Genomic DNA, 15,107 nt, shown 5'->3' with positions numbered 1-15,107 from the left:
CCAAGTGAGTTCCAGGAAAGGTGCAAAGCTACCCAGAGAAATCCTGTCTCAAAAAACAAAAAAAAAATAATAAAAAAATAAAAAATCACATACACAACACACTTTTCAATTTGCTTGGCATTACTGGCATTTTATCTGTCACTTTCTTAAGTTTAGATGGAGAGCCAGGAAGTTACAGCCTGACACCTTTTTTTAGTAAAGTAATGTGCTTCGTTATAGCATTTCTATATGTACATGTCATTGTCCTTCCCTCACCTGTTACCATCCCCTTTCCTTCCTCCCATGTCACTACCCAAAAACAGCCCTGTCTTCTCTTGTTGTGTATACATTATTTCATGTATTTCATGTCACATATAAAAATCTAAACCTGCAATAGCTTTCTTGTTCCATTTCCCTCTTATTCTCCCCTCCCTTTAAACTCTCTGCCTTTCACAGCCCCCTTCTACTTTCATGTCTAATATTCACATACATTTAAGTCCAGATATGTTCATGAGAGAACAAGAAGTATTTGTCTTCTGGAGCCTCTGGCATCTGACCTTGTGAGTAAACTTTTATGGTTACACAGATACACTCATTGTTTCAGCATGGTCCATGCTGGTGGAGGGGTGCAGAAGTCTGATAACTGTGGCAAACACTGGATGGTCCTCAGTCCTAACATATCTGCTGCCTGGCCCTTCACAGAAAAGTGCTTCCAACACATTCTGTTCTCTCCCCCTCCCTCTCCCTCTTCCTCCATCTCCCCCCCCCCCTGCCCCCAGTCCCCCCCTTCCTTCCTCCTTTCCTCCCTCCCTCCTTTCCTCCCTCCCTTCATCCATCCCTAGCAACCCTTTTTTTCATATCAGGTTGATACCACAGGTGTCAATATGCCCTCCTAGTTGATCAAACACCCACACTGCCACTATAAGGCCCTCTTCCATTACTGTATTACCTCAATTTCACTCATACCAAGGCTCAGTTACATGTACTTTGATTAAAATTTGAGAAAATGGACAAAACAATGATTTTACAGTGAGTCTTAACTATTGGATTCCATCTCTCTCCAGATGAGTTTAATCTCCTTATAGCAAATGGAGAACATCAAAGAAAACTACAACTGGACTCAGTGCAGTGATCAATTCGTCATAAGGAGCCTATCCCCAATGGATACATCTACATCTCAGCTCCTGCATCTTTGGCTCTGGGAACATCAAAAAAGGGGGAGCAGAAAGGTTGTAAGAGCAAGAATACTAGGAAGTCTGCTATCAAACAATCAAGACATTAACACAGAAGGAGGAAATTTTATGGAGTCCCACACATAGACAAAAACTCAAGATAACTATGGACTGCAGGAAGAAGAGAATTAATCTCTCCTAGGGATGAGCCATTTCACTGGTTGTCCAATGCATCTATGAACTGATAGAGTATATGAAGGGAATTAACCTAGGAATCCAAAGCTACAGAATCTCCATGACCCAAGGCAACAACAGGATGTCCAAGAGGAGTCCCGGTGACAGCCCAGTATGGAGGGTGTAGCAGAAGCCTCCCCAAAGCAGACCAATGACTCATTGCAATGAACACTTACAAGTAAAGGTATATGGACAAAAGGGGGGCTACGCTATAGCTTCCATGCTGAGATTTTTGTTTTGTTTTGTTTTGGTTTGGTTTTTTTTGTTGTTGTTGTTTTCACTTTTAAATTTAGTTTTTCAGGAGACACTGCAAGGGCAGAGAGCAGAAGCAAGAGGACAGGAGGATGAGTGGGATCAGAATGCATGATAGGAAACCCACCAAATCAATAAAAAGTTTAAAAAAAAAGAAGAAGAAGTTGAATCTCCAGATGAAGCTATTAAATTATGGAAACTTGAGAGAAACATTTACCAAAGACTTTATAATTTAATCTTATACAAAGTAAATATAGGGCTGGGGATTTGGCTCAGATTTTAACAGCATTGTCAGGTCTTCTGAAAGGACCAAGTGGATGCCATAACAGGCTGCTCAGTCTTCTCTCAGAGATCAGGCCTCAATTTCAGTTTCCTGAGACTTGAGCAAGCAGTTTCTGGGAGGGCCGTGAACTAAAGACATAGTCCTTGCAGTAGCTCCCTTTCTGCATAGACTCTGACTGCTCAAGGTTCAGCCAGTTGTTTACTATCTGGGACCCCTCACCAGCTTAGAGCTACATGAGTTAATGTGAACATGTGGGCCAGCTAGCCCCCATGTCAGCTCAAGGACAGAACTTGGGCCACTGAGTCAACCCCCCATAGTCAGTATGTGCTAGGCCAGCCAGCCCCCATGGCAGCTCAAAGACAAACCCTGAGACTTGTCCAGGCCTGCCCTCAAATGATAACTGTAACCCCCAACCAGTAAATTCAGAGGTTACACACCCTCACCCAATCATATGATGCAAAGACTTGTACCCCCTGATTGTGGTTTTTCCCTTTAAAAACTCATCACCCTGTCAATTTTTTCAGAAGTGTCCCCAAAAGTGTGGCTGCCTCTGTCTTACTGTCCACTCCATTATTCTTTCTAGGGAAACTCCAAACTGAGAGACTAGGACTGGTTAATGTAATTGCAAATCTATTAATGAAGCAAGGTCTTAAATATTTCTGGAAGATTTGTCTTCTTTAGTAAGTTTCCTCTCTTCTTTTTCTTTCTTTAAAAAAAGTGCTTTGAACTGAAATAGAACTACACCACTCACCCTCTCCTTTCCCGCTCTCCAGCCACTCCCAGCCCCTCCTTCTCAAGTTGATAGCCTCTTTCATTTCATTTTGTCCTTCACTTTTATTTAACTATATACTGAAGATCTTTGCCATTCATCTTTCACAATGATTCTTTCTATATAGTGTTAGATTCTAATGCTTGACCATTATGAATTTAAAAATAGCTTTATATGTGCTATATCAGGCCTAAAACTCTTACAAAATGCAATAAATACCCTAGATATCTGCTCTGGTCTGAGTGGTGAGACCTGTCATGAGTGAGATTACTATCCTCATTACAAAGAGAGAGAGAGAAAGAGAAACAGACACAGAGAGAAAGAGAGAGAGAGAGAGAGAGAGAGAGAGAGAGAGAGAGAGAGAATATTTGGGATTTGATATTATTCGATCATTTAAAAGCAAATAGTCTACATACAAACACATGCATAATAATAAGTATTAGAAAAATATAACAGACTATTTAAGATCTGTGTCTTTCTCTCAAATACAAATAAGCCAAATTTCCTTTCTCCAATAAATACAATTTTATGAATATACTGTGTTTCATGTCTCATCTCATTAACAGCAATAGCAACTTAATTCTGCCATCTTCCTAATGTCTATTTTCACTACAGAGATTTAAAAATGGTATTAAAAGACAGGTGTATAGAGCACTCTTGCAATTCCATCACTCAGAGAGAGAGGCAGGTGGGTCTCTGATTCTAAGCCAGCATGGGATATAGAGCTACTTCCAGGACAGCCAGGGCTACACAGAGAAACCTTGTCTCAAAGATCAAAGAGAGAAAGAGAGAGAGAGAGAGAGAGAGAGAGAGAGAGAGAGAGAGAGAGAGAAAGGAAAGGAGGGAGGGAGGGAGGGAGGAAGGAAGGAAGGAAGGAAGGAAGGAAGGAAGGAAGGAAGGAAGGAAGGGAGAGAGAGAGAGAGAGAGAAAGAAGAAAGAAAGAAAGAAAGAAAGAAAGAAAGAAAGAAAGAAAGAAAGAAAGAAAGAAAGAAAGAAAGAAAGAAAGAAAGAAAGAAAAGAAATAGCATTGTATTTAGAAAGTTAGCATCTAACATGTAACTCCATAGTGAGAATTTCTACCAAGTCCTCTCATTTTTCTGTCCTACATTAACCAACTCTTCTTTCCTGAATGTGCCATGTTTCATTTAGAGATAATAGTTAACTGTCTATCATTGTTTAGCTTTCAAGCCATTTAAGTATACATCAGGAAACACAAATACTAAAGTTGCAGACACACTTTCTAATGAATCTGTAGTAACATTTCATTAATTTAGATCGCTTTAAAGCAAAAGAAGTGCAGCACAGAAATTCCTCCTGCATTTGAACAAAGCATCCTTTGAAAGTGCAGTCTGCACAGAAAGGTCACAGCATGAAGAGGAGTGTGAGAAAAGCCACCTGGAGTGGATGTGGCATTGCACTGTGGTTCCTCCAGCTAGAGTGGCTGCAATGTGAGTGGTTGTTTTCAGTCAATATGCAGACCTTCCCTTTGCTAGAACATTCAGAGCAGCATAGTTTATTTTCTTACTTAACAACCATTTGAGGCTCTGGTGATTTAAATAAGAATGCCCCATAGGCTCATCTGTCAGAAGCCATTGTCACGAGCTATTGCATGCCAGGATACAATTACAGTTTATAGCAATTGATAATTCAGATGTCAACCCACCAAAGGAATCATTCTCTGATGGGCTAACCTGTCGGGCAAGGCTTGTAGGCCACTGACTCTGAATATTGTTGCTTCCATCTATAATTTCTTGTGCAATAACACCTATGATATCTCCCCACTACCATGCATTTCCCATGTAATGTGTACATGTAATCTCATGATTACATCTCAGTCTTATGGACACACATAATTGTGGATGGTCCAGAAGATGGTTCCCCATTTAACTGCATAATTTTAACGAATAGAAATATACTAAAATATGCTTCATAACTAGATCTATTGTTCCATGTGACTGTTAGAAGTCTGTGTTCTATCTTTAGTTACTGACGGGGCAAATTAACCAAAGGAAGTGTCCTTGTGGAACTTTCACAGAGCAGAATTGCAGGTGCCTGGCCTTGTTGGATCAAAACCCTTCAGAAGAATTATAGCAAAGTAGAAGCAATAGTGTAGATGTCTTGCCTTGGTGTATAATAGTCCTTCAAGAGATCAATAGCACCTATGTTGCCCTAAGCTTCCTCCAACAGCACCTTCCTCCTCTGATTCAAAAATCAATTGACACTGTATTTATTTCTACACCAGTATTTAATGCAAGATTTTAGGTTCAGTAGACTATGTTTAGGTCCTGAGATTCAGGTGATTAACTGAAAAAAAAAGGGCTGTTAACTGATTAACCATGTCTGGATATTATTAATCACATACAATAATACACGTATTCTTTGCCTTTTCCTTAACTCTCTCATTGGTTGAGTCTCTTCCCTTGTGCCCTTGTAGCTATCCCTTTAAGAGATAGCCAGAACTTTTTACAACCTGCAGCTATTGTCAGTCACCAGTTAACTGACCAAGTCTTTGCCAAGTGTGACTCTTATCAGAATACTTAAGCCTGAGAGTTGATTTTGTAGTTTTTATTAACAGGTTGTTAATGAATGGATATATATATACACATACATATATATACATATATATATACATATATATGCTTGGGAATGGGTAATGGGAAGAAGAATAAAGATGAAAAAGAAATAAGAACATGAATAAAGAGTGCACAGAATGAAAAGCATTAGCCCATGTTTGTGAAATTATTATAGAAGTCTTTTTCTCTCTCTTCTGGAAACATTTCTCTTAAGGAACTCTGGGTAGAGGCTGGGGGCAGGTACTTCAACCCTACACTTACCAATTTGAATGCTGTTTCCAAGGAGCGACATTATTTGAAAGGATTAGGAGGTATGGACTTTTTGGAGGAAAGGTGTCACTGGGAATGGGCTTTAAAGGGTTTTAAAAGCCAAAGCCAGGTCCAGTGGATCTCCCTTCTTGCTGCCTGTGGACCCAGATGCAGAACTCTCAGCTACCATGTCTCTCTGCATTCTGCCATGCTCCCTGCCATGAGGAGAAAGGACTAAACCTCTGAAACTGTAACAAGCTCCAATTAAATGTTTCCCTTTTTTAAGAGTTGTTGTGGCCATGTGGTCATGGTGTCTCTTCACAACAGAACACTGATTAAGACAGAGACCTTAATCAGACATCAGATCTGAATTGATTACCCTGCTAACTGCTGTGAGAAAAAACCTGGCAAGAAGTAGTTTAAGGGATAAGGGTTTATTCTGGCTCACAGTTTGAAGGTCTATCATGCTGGGAAAGGCTTGGCAGAAGGAACAGGAGGAGGTGTATGACATCACATCTACAAAGAGAGATGAATGCTAGTGATCAGCTCACTTAGTTTTTCTAGCCCAGGATCCTACATCATGAAATTTATGACACACACATTCAGGGTGATCTTCCCTTCTCAGTAAAATCTTTCAGAAAATGCCCTCAGATGTTCCAAAGAGCTGTTTCCTATTGTGAGAACTCTGCCATTGGGCCCAATAGCCAATTGTATGGTTCAATGGGCATAGTGTTCTCTGTAGATATGTGACCTGATAAGAACCTGAAGTGGGGAATGTCTTGACCTCTCTTGTGTGATATGGAGCCCAAAACAGAAAAGCATGAGTAGCGCAGTCCAGAAGAGGCCCAGCTCCCTAGAACTGCTCCGGGGTTGTGAACAGAAGACCTCAGAGTAGCAGGACTTTAGGAAACTTTTTTATCTGAGGTCATTTAGAGATAAGTTCCTATCTATCTGACAGGTAAATAAGGAAACTTTCTCTTTTTCTTCATCTTAAAAAAAAAAATCTCTTTCTCTGAGAATCTCTCTGTCTCCACATAGATGCATTCCACATTTTTACATTCTCCATGCATTCTCCACACAGCCACACACCTCTTTTGCGCAGTTATATCTCTTTTCTATACAGCTTCATTTTCTTTAACATCTCTTTTTTACATAGCTCCACATCCCTTTTCTAAGCACAATTCTTTCTACTCTGCTACATTCCTTCACATATTATTATATCACTTATTTACTCTTCATTCATTTCCTCATTCATTCACTCTCTCACATACTCACTGCTAGCTCTTCATACAGCAGCTCTCTCCATAGCTCTACATAGCAGCCCTCTCATGCTCACACACACATTGACACACCTCTTCTTCCTCTCTCTGCCCAACTTTGGACAATTATATGTTACATTTTCAGGCTCCCATCCATTCTCATAACACACAATAAGTCATACAGTTTCTTTCAGGCTAGGTAGGTCACACTAACCAGCCAGTGCATGTGCATATAGCTCTAAGTTGGTGAGGATTTCTAAACAGAATATAAACAGTTGGCTGAACCTTGAGCCTGTAACATAAACTGAGGCTGGGACTATGTGAAAAAGTCAATTATTGTAGAGAGTTATGTCTATCAAAGTTGCCTCATGTTTGACCTTGATTCAGCAACAAACAACACCTGGGAATTCACCTTTGGGTATTCATCTCCAAGAGCAACCAGTTTGCTTCAAATATGTTCTGAAGTCTAAAATTACCTGTCTTTGTGACTGAAAATACTATTATTTTCCTGTAACAGTTATGAAAAATATTCTAGTATCTTTTCTAATCATCAGAATTATACAGCTTAAACAGAAATCATCTTCCTGACCATCCATAGCTATATATGTGTGCCTCAAAATGGAATATTTTTTATAGATAAACACATAAGCAATGGGGAAAATATCCATAGCTGTTATTGTGGAAGAAATGCAGTGGCACATGAGAGAAATGACAGACAGAAGCAACTGGTCATTTACAGTCAGTGACTCCCCAACTTTGCCAAATGGGACTCCCCATCTGGTGGACTGACCTGACCTGCTAAGTACTAGTTGTCACCTGCTGTGTACTGCCACTGCCTCCTGCAGGTCTCAATCTCTCTTGGGTGGTGCGAGCTAGAGTGAGCAAAGGAGAGGTGTGACTTGCAGTTTGGTCTCCATCTCTCCCTTGGGAACGAAGAGGCAGCAGCAGCTGAATCACAGCTGGATCAACAGTGCCATCTCAGCTTTGTTCTGTATTGTAAGTGCACTGTATTTGATTTCACCTGCTAATAAACCTGAATTGGTCCCAGAATTCTGACCCACTTTAGTTTCTTAGTGAAGATTAACCATCACAACTGTGGTCCTTGTCAACCAAACACACCATTTTAATCATAACATTCCACCCTTGCCCCATAAAGTCCCATTTTCATCTCATAAGGCAAAATGTATTGTTCATTTCAAAAACTCTTCATAGTCATTCATAGTCTCAGCTGTGTTCAAAAGTCCAAGTCTTTTGAGAAGCTCAAGACAAACTGACCCTTTGTAGAATTAAAAAAAAAAAAAAATCTAGATACATATTTCCGATATACAATGGCACAGTAAACATTCTCATTCCAAATGGGAGAAACGGGAAATAGCAAGGGAAGATTAGGTCAAACAACAATAAAACCCAGCAAGGCAAACACTAAATCCCGCAGCTGCATATCCTGCACTCAGTGCTCTTGGAAGCATCATGTGGGCTTCAAAAGCCATGGGTAACCCACCTCTCCAGTTCTGTGGCCTACAGTCAGAGCTTCTTTCTTGAGCTAGCTCCACTCCCTGCCTGTATCTTTCCTCAGCTGTCCCACAGTCATAGCATCTCCAATATTCTGTGGGCTCCATTGAAACTTAGGCTTCGCTTTCACAGATTGCATGGGCTCTGTGACAATAAAGAGCAGGATAGGAGGCTCCAGAAGTTGATCTACCTGCTGACCTCAGGCTGGGGGCTATCAAGCTTCAGGTTAATTTTACAAAATGATGATATGACCACTCCATGGTAAGGTGAAGGGCAAGGTTTTTTTGTAGATGAATTTCTAAACAGTCTTATTAAATAAGAAACACAGAGCCAAATACAGAGGAGTAAGCTGTAGAAATCAGAGCAATAGCCACCAACTAACCTCAGCTTCCCAAAAGAACCTCTTCCTGTCTAATCTATGCCTCTATTGCCTTCCTGTTCTGCCTTCTCATTGGCTCTAAGCCCAGCCACATCACTTCTCATCACTGCCTGTCTATACAGACCTCCAGGTCTCTATGGTTGGTACTGGGATTAAAGGCATGTGTCACCACGCTTGACTGTGTCTTTGACCACACAGAGACTCTGCCTGCCATGTGATCAGATTAAGGGTGTGTACTACCACTGCCTGACTTCTGTTTATGGCCAACCTCTGATCTCCAGGCAAACTTTATTTATTAACATACAAATAAAATATCACATTTCAGCACAAATTAAATATCACCACAGTTTTTATTGTAGATGTAAGAGAGAGAACAGCCAGAGGCACCTGGTAAAGTTTAGAGTAGAGAGAGAAGGAAGTAGATGAATATGACCTGTCGCCTGGACCTGGACATGAGAGAAGCAGGAGCAGAGAGTGAGACAGTGAGGAGAGGGGGGGGGGGGGAGAAAGGGAGGGGAGAAGAAAGAAAGAGACAGGATAAGCATAACTGAACAGCAGGGTTATGCGGAAAATGAGTAGTTGGCAGGAAGGAAGCCTATGAGCTGGAGGGAGTTTAGTTTAGGGTAAGGAGGAGAGGAGAGGAGAAGAGGTAGGATGCTAGCTAGCATGGACTTTGAAACGTGGAACAGGGAAGTTAGGATACTGAGGGCGCCTGGAGGCCAGCACACACTTTAGCATTCTAATAGGCACTACAGACAGTCATTTCCCCTTCCGCCAATGATTAGGGAAATGACTCCTTTTGGTAGAAGTGAACCAGCTTCACAAGTTACTAAAGAATGTTGGCTTTTGTCTAACCACCTGAAATTCACCTATAGTACAAGATGAGCCCATTTCTGGATATTAGGGTGACATTTTGGAGTTTGGGGAGCTGGAATTCCTTTTGGACCTAATGTTAAGGAGAAAGGCGCCTAGCCACTGAAGGAGAGGCTCTTTCCCCATGTACTTCATTGTCTGGGTCCAATCTCCTGTGGCTTGCTCCTTTCAGCTTGTCAGTATCTGGTCCCTCAGCTCTCAACAACTTCCATCCAGGAGGTTCTCTTGCTCTGTGGTTCTGGAAAGTTAAATTCAGTATCCTGAACTTGTGTATGTTCCCTAATCTCAGACTCCCAGGGTATCCCAATTTTACACAATAATTTCCTTACCAAGCTGGGATCCAGCCTCTGCACTCTACATCATCAAAAGTGCCACTCCCCAGCACAACCACCGTTTGCTAAAGGAATCACGGTCTTATCAAATTCCACTACTGGACTGCAGGGTTGTGAGGACTGGGGATGTAGAATTGCCAGTCTGTTTTTACCAGGACCATCCAGTTTGTCTTATGGATAAGGCAGTATTCTGCCTGCCGTCTCCCAACTGGGGAGCAGCCAATCCACTCAACTCACTTCTCTACAGAATATTGTTTTTTCGTTCACTTTTTAGGTTTCCCATGACAACCCTTGTAAATCATGAATACACAATTTCTCTGTTTTTTGTTTTTGGAATAGTGTCCATTCTTTTTCTGATTCTTCTCCTTCAACACATCACATAGAGGCAGCTTCTAATCTGCCATTTAACCCACAAGTATTGCCTTTTATCTTTCAAACCCCCCTAATATCATGAATTTAGCAATTATTTCACCCTACTGGAGTCTACCATCCATCAGTACTACTACATTCTCAGTGTCCGTCATTCTCCTTACACCCTCGCATCCTTTCACAGCACCCCCATCCATCACTACAGTCGTCATTTGCACATGTTTTCAACTTCTTTGCCTCTCTTTCTCTTCTCATTTTCTCTTACAAAGCTCTCACACTGAGGAAGTTCACCTCTCCATGTGCTTGCATCCTTGCAGCTGAATGAAAAAGCACACTGGATAAAAACACATAGCCATGAATAGTCAAGTAAGCTCTTCATGCTGTCCAATAATCAAACCATATTTCCTTCTTTATTCACATTCTTACTACATGTAAGTGCTTTGTTTCATCTCTTCTGGCCTCAAACCTCTGACAAGCGTTTCTACTTGACTTTTAGAAGATATTTTTTTGTTTTTGGTTTTTTTTTAGTTTTTTGTTTGTTTGTTTGTTTGTTTTGTTTTGTTTTTTGCCAGAGCTGAGGACCAAACCCAGGGCCTTGCACTTCCTAGGCAAGCGCTCTACCACTGAGCTAAGTCCTTGACCCCAGAAGATAATTTTTTATTGAAAATTGTTTTCATACAATATATTCTGATTTTGGATTTGCTTCCCCCAATTCTTCCCAGTTCCTCCCTACCTCCCTACCCACCCAAATCATTACCTTTTCTTTCTCTCTCTTATTAGAAGACAAGCAGGCAGCTAAATAATAATTATTATTATTGTGGTGGTGGTGGTGATGATGATGATGAGGATGATGATGATGATGATAAAAATAAAAGCAAACAAACCAGAATAAGACAAAACAAACTAATGGGGGGGGAGTCCCAAAGAACAAGCACAAGAAATATATTCAGATGCTGAAACAAACACATAGATACACATAGAAAACCCATAAAAACAAAATCAGAAAATGTGATATATAAGCAAAAGATCTGAAATGTTTAAAACAATGCCCAAAGCACTGTGAGACAAAAAGCCTCCAAAAATACCATTGAGTTCTTTTTGCATTAGCCGTCTACAGCTGTGCATGGGTACTTGGTACATCTCTGAGAAAATAGACATAAACAGAAGAAAATACCTTTAAGTTTCCACTATAACTTAGTCTATCTGCTTGTGTGTGTGTGTGTATGTTTGTGTGCGTATGTGAAAGAGAGAAAGAGAGGGAGAGATCCCCTCTGCTTTTTCTTTGTTTACCTGCACAAATTGTCCATAATTTAAAGGCAATGCTTCATTGTGTTAACTAGGAGCCATCAAAATTTTCCTGCTCAAGGATGTCACTCCTAAAAATAGCCTTCTTTGTTGCCATTAATGTTTCTTCCTCTGACAACTCCTTTTTTCATGAGCATAACAACAAAGTCATTGCTTTGTTTTGGCTTCTATCTTTAAAAAATGAAAGCTCTCTCATTTCCTTGCTTCCCCTCTAGCCTACACACCATTGTATGCTATCCCTTTACAACAAGACTCCTAATTTAGAATTATCTGTAGTCAATTAATTCCGAGTCTGCACTCATTCCCTTCCTACTCAATTCTCAGCAACCCCAACCAAATGTTCTTATCAAGAGAAAATACTTCCTTTCAAGTACAGTTGCTGCATTCAGGGTATGTCCAGTCCTCATTTCATTGTTCATTTCATCTCATTGTCCCATTTATCAATGGGGTTGTTTGAGTTCTTGTTCTTCAGTTTCTGGTGTTCTTGTAATGTTCTGATATTAACCTTCTGACTGATGTATATAGCATGCAAATATTTTCTCCCATTTATACTGCTGTATCTTTACTTGATTACTTATCTTTACTTGTTGCCTTTGCTTTGTGAAGCTTTTTAACTTCATGAGCTCCACTTTGTTAATGGCTAGCATTATTTCCTGAGCAACTGGAGTTTTAATAAGAAAAGCTTAGTTACATTTACTATTGCTCTGATGAAACATCATGATCAAAGCCAACTTGGACAGAAAAAGTAGAAAATTCCACTCATTGTTCCATATAACAGTTCATCATCAAAACCACTGAGGGCAGGAAATCAAGCAGGGCAGGAACCTGGAGGCAGGAACTGATGCAGAGACCATGGATGCTTCCCATAGCTTGTTCAGCCTGCTTTCTTACAGAACCCAGGATCACTAAACCAGAGGTGTTCCCTCCAACAACAGGATGGGCCCTCCCCCATCAATCACTAACTAAAAAAATCCCCTGACAGGCTAGCCTTCAACCTGATCTTATGAAGGTTTTTTTTTGAGGCTCCTTCCTTGTTGATGACTCTAGCCTGTGCCAAGTTGACATAAACTAGCCAATGCAAAGTCCTTAACTATCCTGAAGAGTTTTCCTTACTTTTTCCTCTAAGTTTTAATTTCTCCCCTACATATTTTGAATCCACTATACTAATATACAATTTTCATTCAATAAAATTCATCAATTTGAAGTACATAATTTTTTTGTTTCACAACAATTAAGAACAAAAAGTCATCTTTTCTTTCTTTTTGTAGTCAATTCATTCCCTGCCCCTATGGTTTCTACAATTTTAAATAAAAAGAATCATATATAATATTTTGATAATGGGATCTTTCACTCACATAATATATTATATCTTATTACTGAGTAGAACTCTGTGGTGATATATTGTGTACCCTAATAAACTTGCCTGAGGATCAGAGGACAGAGCCAGCCACTAGATTAGACATTGAGGTCAGGCGGTGGTGACACACACCTTTAATCCTAGCACTTGAGATCTCATGCCTTTGCCTTGGGAATCCCAAAAAGTAATATGTCAGGGCAGAGAAAGGTATATAAGGCATGAGGAAACAGGAACTCACTCTCTTTAGGCTGAGGATTTTGGAGAGGTAAGAACTAGTGGTGGGCTGTTCTGCTTCTCTGATCTTTCAACTTTCACCCTGATATCTGGCTCTGGGTTTTTTTATTAACAGAGAGTTTAAAATTTGAACAAGAGAACTCTATTCATAGATGTACAACAATTTATTCATTCTTAGTTGAGGAATTCTTCTGAGGCTTTAGTTTTGTTGCTGTTTTAATATTGGTATTAATTCTTTGATAATTTAATACAGTGTATTTTGATCACATTTACTCTTATGCCAACTACTTCCAGATTCATTATCCCCACTCTCACCTCCCTACCTATACAACTTAAGAGTTTCATTCTGCTTGTGGGAAGACAGAAAGATGGGGCTTGGGATGTACTCTGTTAGGGGTGGCTAGAGGCTGGCAGCGTCTCCACAGTCTCTGGGAGCCTGTCCCCTGAGGCTGCTCACTCAGGCAGCTGGTCTCCATGGTGCTTGTTGGGCCCTTTGTGTCTGCAGCGACCACCGCTGATCACCAAGCCACTCACCACATTGCAGAAAGAGATGGTGGAACTACTACAGAAAGTGGAAACAGAAAGAAGCCTGTATTAAGACCACGAGCTTCTTGCTCTGGATGAAGCTAAGCAACTGGCAAAGGAGCAAGCTGACCTTTATGATGATGACCAAGTTGACCAGGGCACAAGACTTAGAAGATAATGTGGGAGCAGGCATTCCTACAAATCAAACCTGGAGCTCGAGTAACAGAAGCTGATTTAAAAAAATAAAAAATAAAAATGACCAAACCTCCTTGCATCTTAAGCTAGACAGGAACATTGTCTTCTTAGTCAGACAGAAACTTGGGAATCAGGATTTTTGGATGCTCCCTCAAGTAGAGTGGCAGCTGAGCGAACCCTGGCCACCCTCTCAGAAAACAGCATGGAAGCCAGGTTCCTAGGGAATGCACCTTGTGACCACTACAAGTTCAAACTCCCCAAGGCAATTCGGATGGAGAGTGAAGTTGGGGTCAAAATCTTCTTCTTCAAAGCTCTGATACTCACAGTAGACTTTCCACAGGCTGGGAAGAAGGCCTGTCATGTGTGGGCCAGTAAATAAGAGCTGGGCAACTATCTGCAGCCCAAGTACCTGGCTCAGGTCAGGAGGCTTCTTCTGGACTCCTGATGGATGCAGCTGCTTGTGGATGATGCGCACATAAGGCAAGTGCTAGGACCTCAGGAACAGCGCTGATACTCATTTTCAGGGACAGTCAAGCACCAAACTAAATTCTGAAAGTTAAATGCGTTTGTCATTGTGTTGGATTTTGATTTGTCCTTGGGGGACAATTGGCTTTGCTATATAGCAAGTTAAAGCATTATGTTATTATAGTAACTTAACAGACCTACTGGGCCTGGAAGAAAGAACAGTGGAAATGAATTGACTTTAAATTCCCAAGTTCTGAGTAAGTTTCTAGGCTCATGAAAAGCCTAGTTATATAGCTTCTTAGCTGTTTTCCATTTTATTTTTCCCTTTCCATTTGATAGGAAGGACATATCTTTTTTCTCTCTCCCTCCGTTTTGGAAGTTTTATATTTAGACGGAGATTGATTGCTTCATAACTGTTTAGTACTAATCATTTGAAATAAAGTGACTTCTCTCTAATCAGCCAGTGGAAGAATCACGGCCAGGTCATGATGTGTATCAGAGTTGTGGTAGCTGGTGGTACCCAGGGAGAATGCTGTCTTCTTGCCTCTGGGTTTGGATCCTTAGCTGATGAGTGTGGTTTGGTCATTATTCATCCCAGAAGCTGGCATACAAAGCACAATGAACACTGGCCACAGGGGAGAAAACGAGTTTTCTTCTTCATGTCTGTTTTCTGTGCGTTAGTGTTTTGCCTGCATGTATGTCTATGTGGGGGTGTCAGATCCCTGCAACTGGAGTTACAGACAGTTGTGAGCTGTCATATGGGTTCTGGGAATTGAACCCAGATCCTGTGG

The 15,107-nt window shown here is 40.7% G+C and overlaps 2 pseudogenes; one reads left to right on the top strand and one right to left on the bottom strand.

Annotated features, from left to right (window-relative positions):
- Positions 1 to 15,107, bottom strand: part of LOC118577127 — a 238,297-nt pseudogene that overhangs the window by 153,323 nt on the left and 69,867 nt on the right.
- LOC118577360 lies at positions 9,090 to 14,296 on the top strand (annotated as a pseudogene).

Source organism: Onychomys torridus, chromosome 2 (genome assembly GCF_903995425.1).
Source record: "Onychomys torridus chromosome 2, mOncTor1.1, whole genome shotgun sequence".
In the NCBI taxonomy this organism is placed as follows: domain Eukaryota; kingdom Metazoa; phylum Chordata; class Mammalia; order Rodentia; family Cricetidae; genus Onychomys; species Onychomys torridus.
This window is presented reverse-complemented; position numbering and strand designations above follow the sequence as displayed.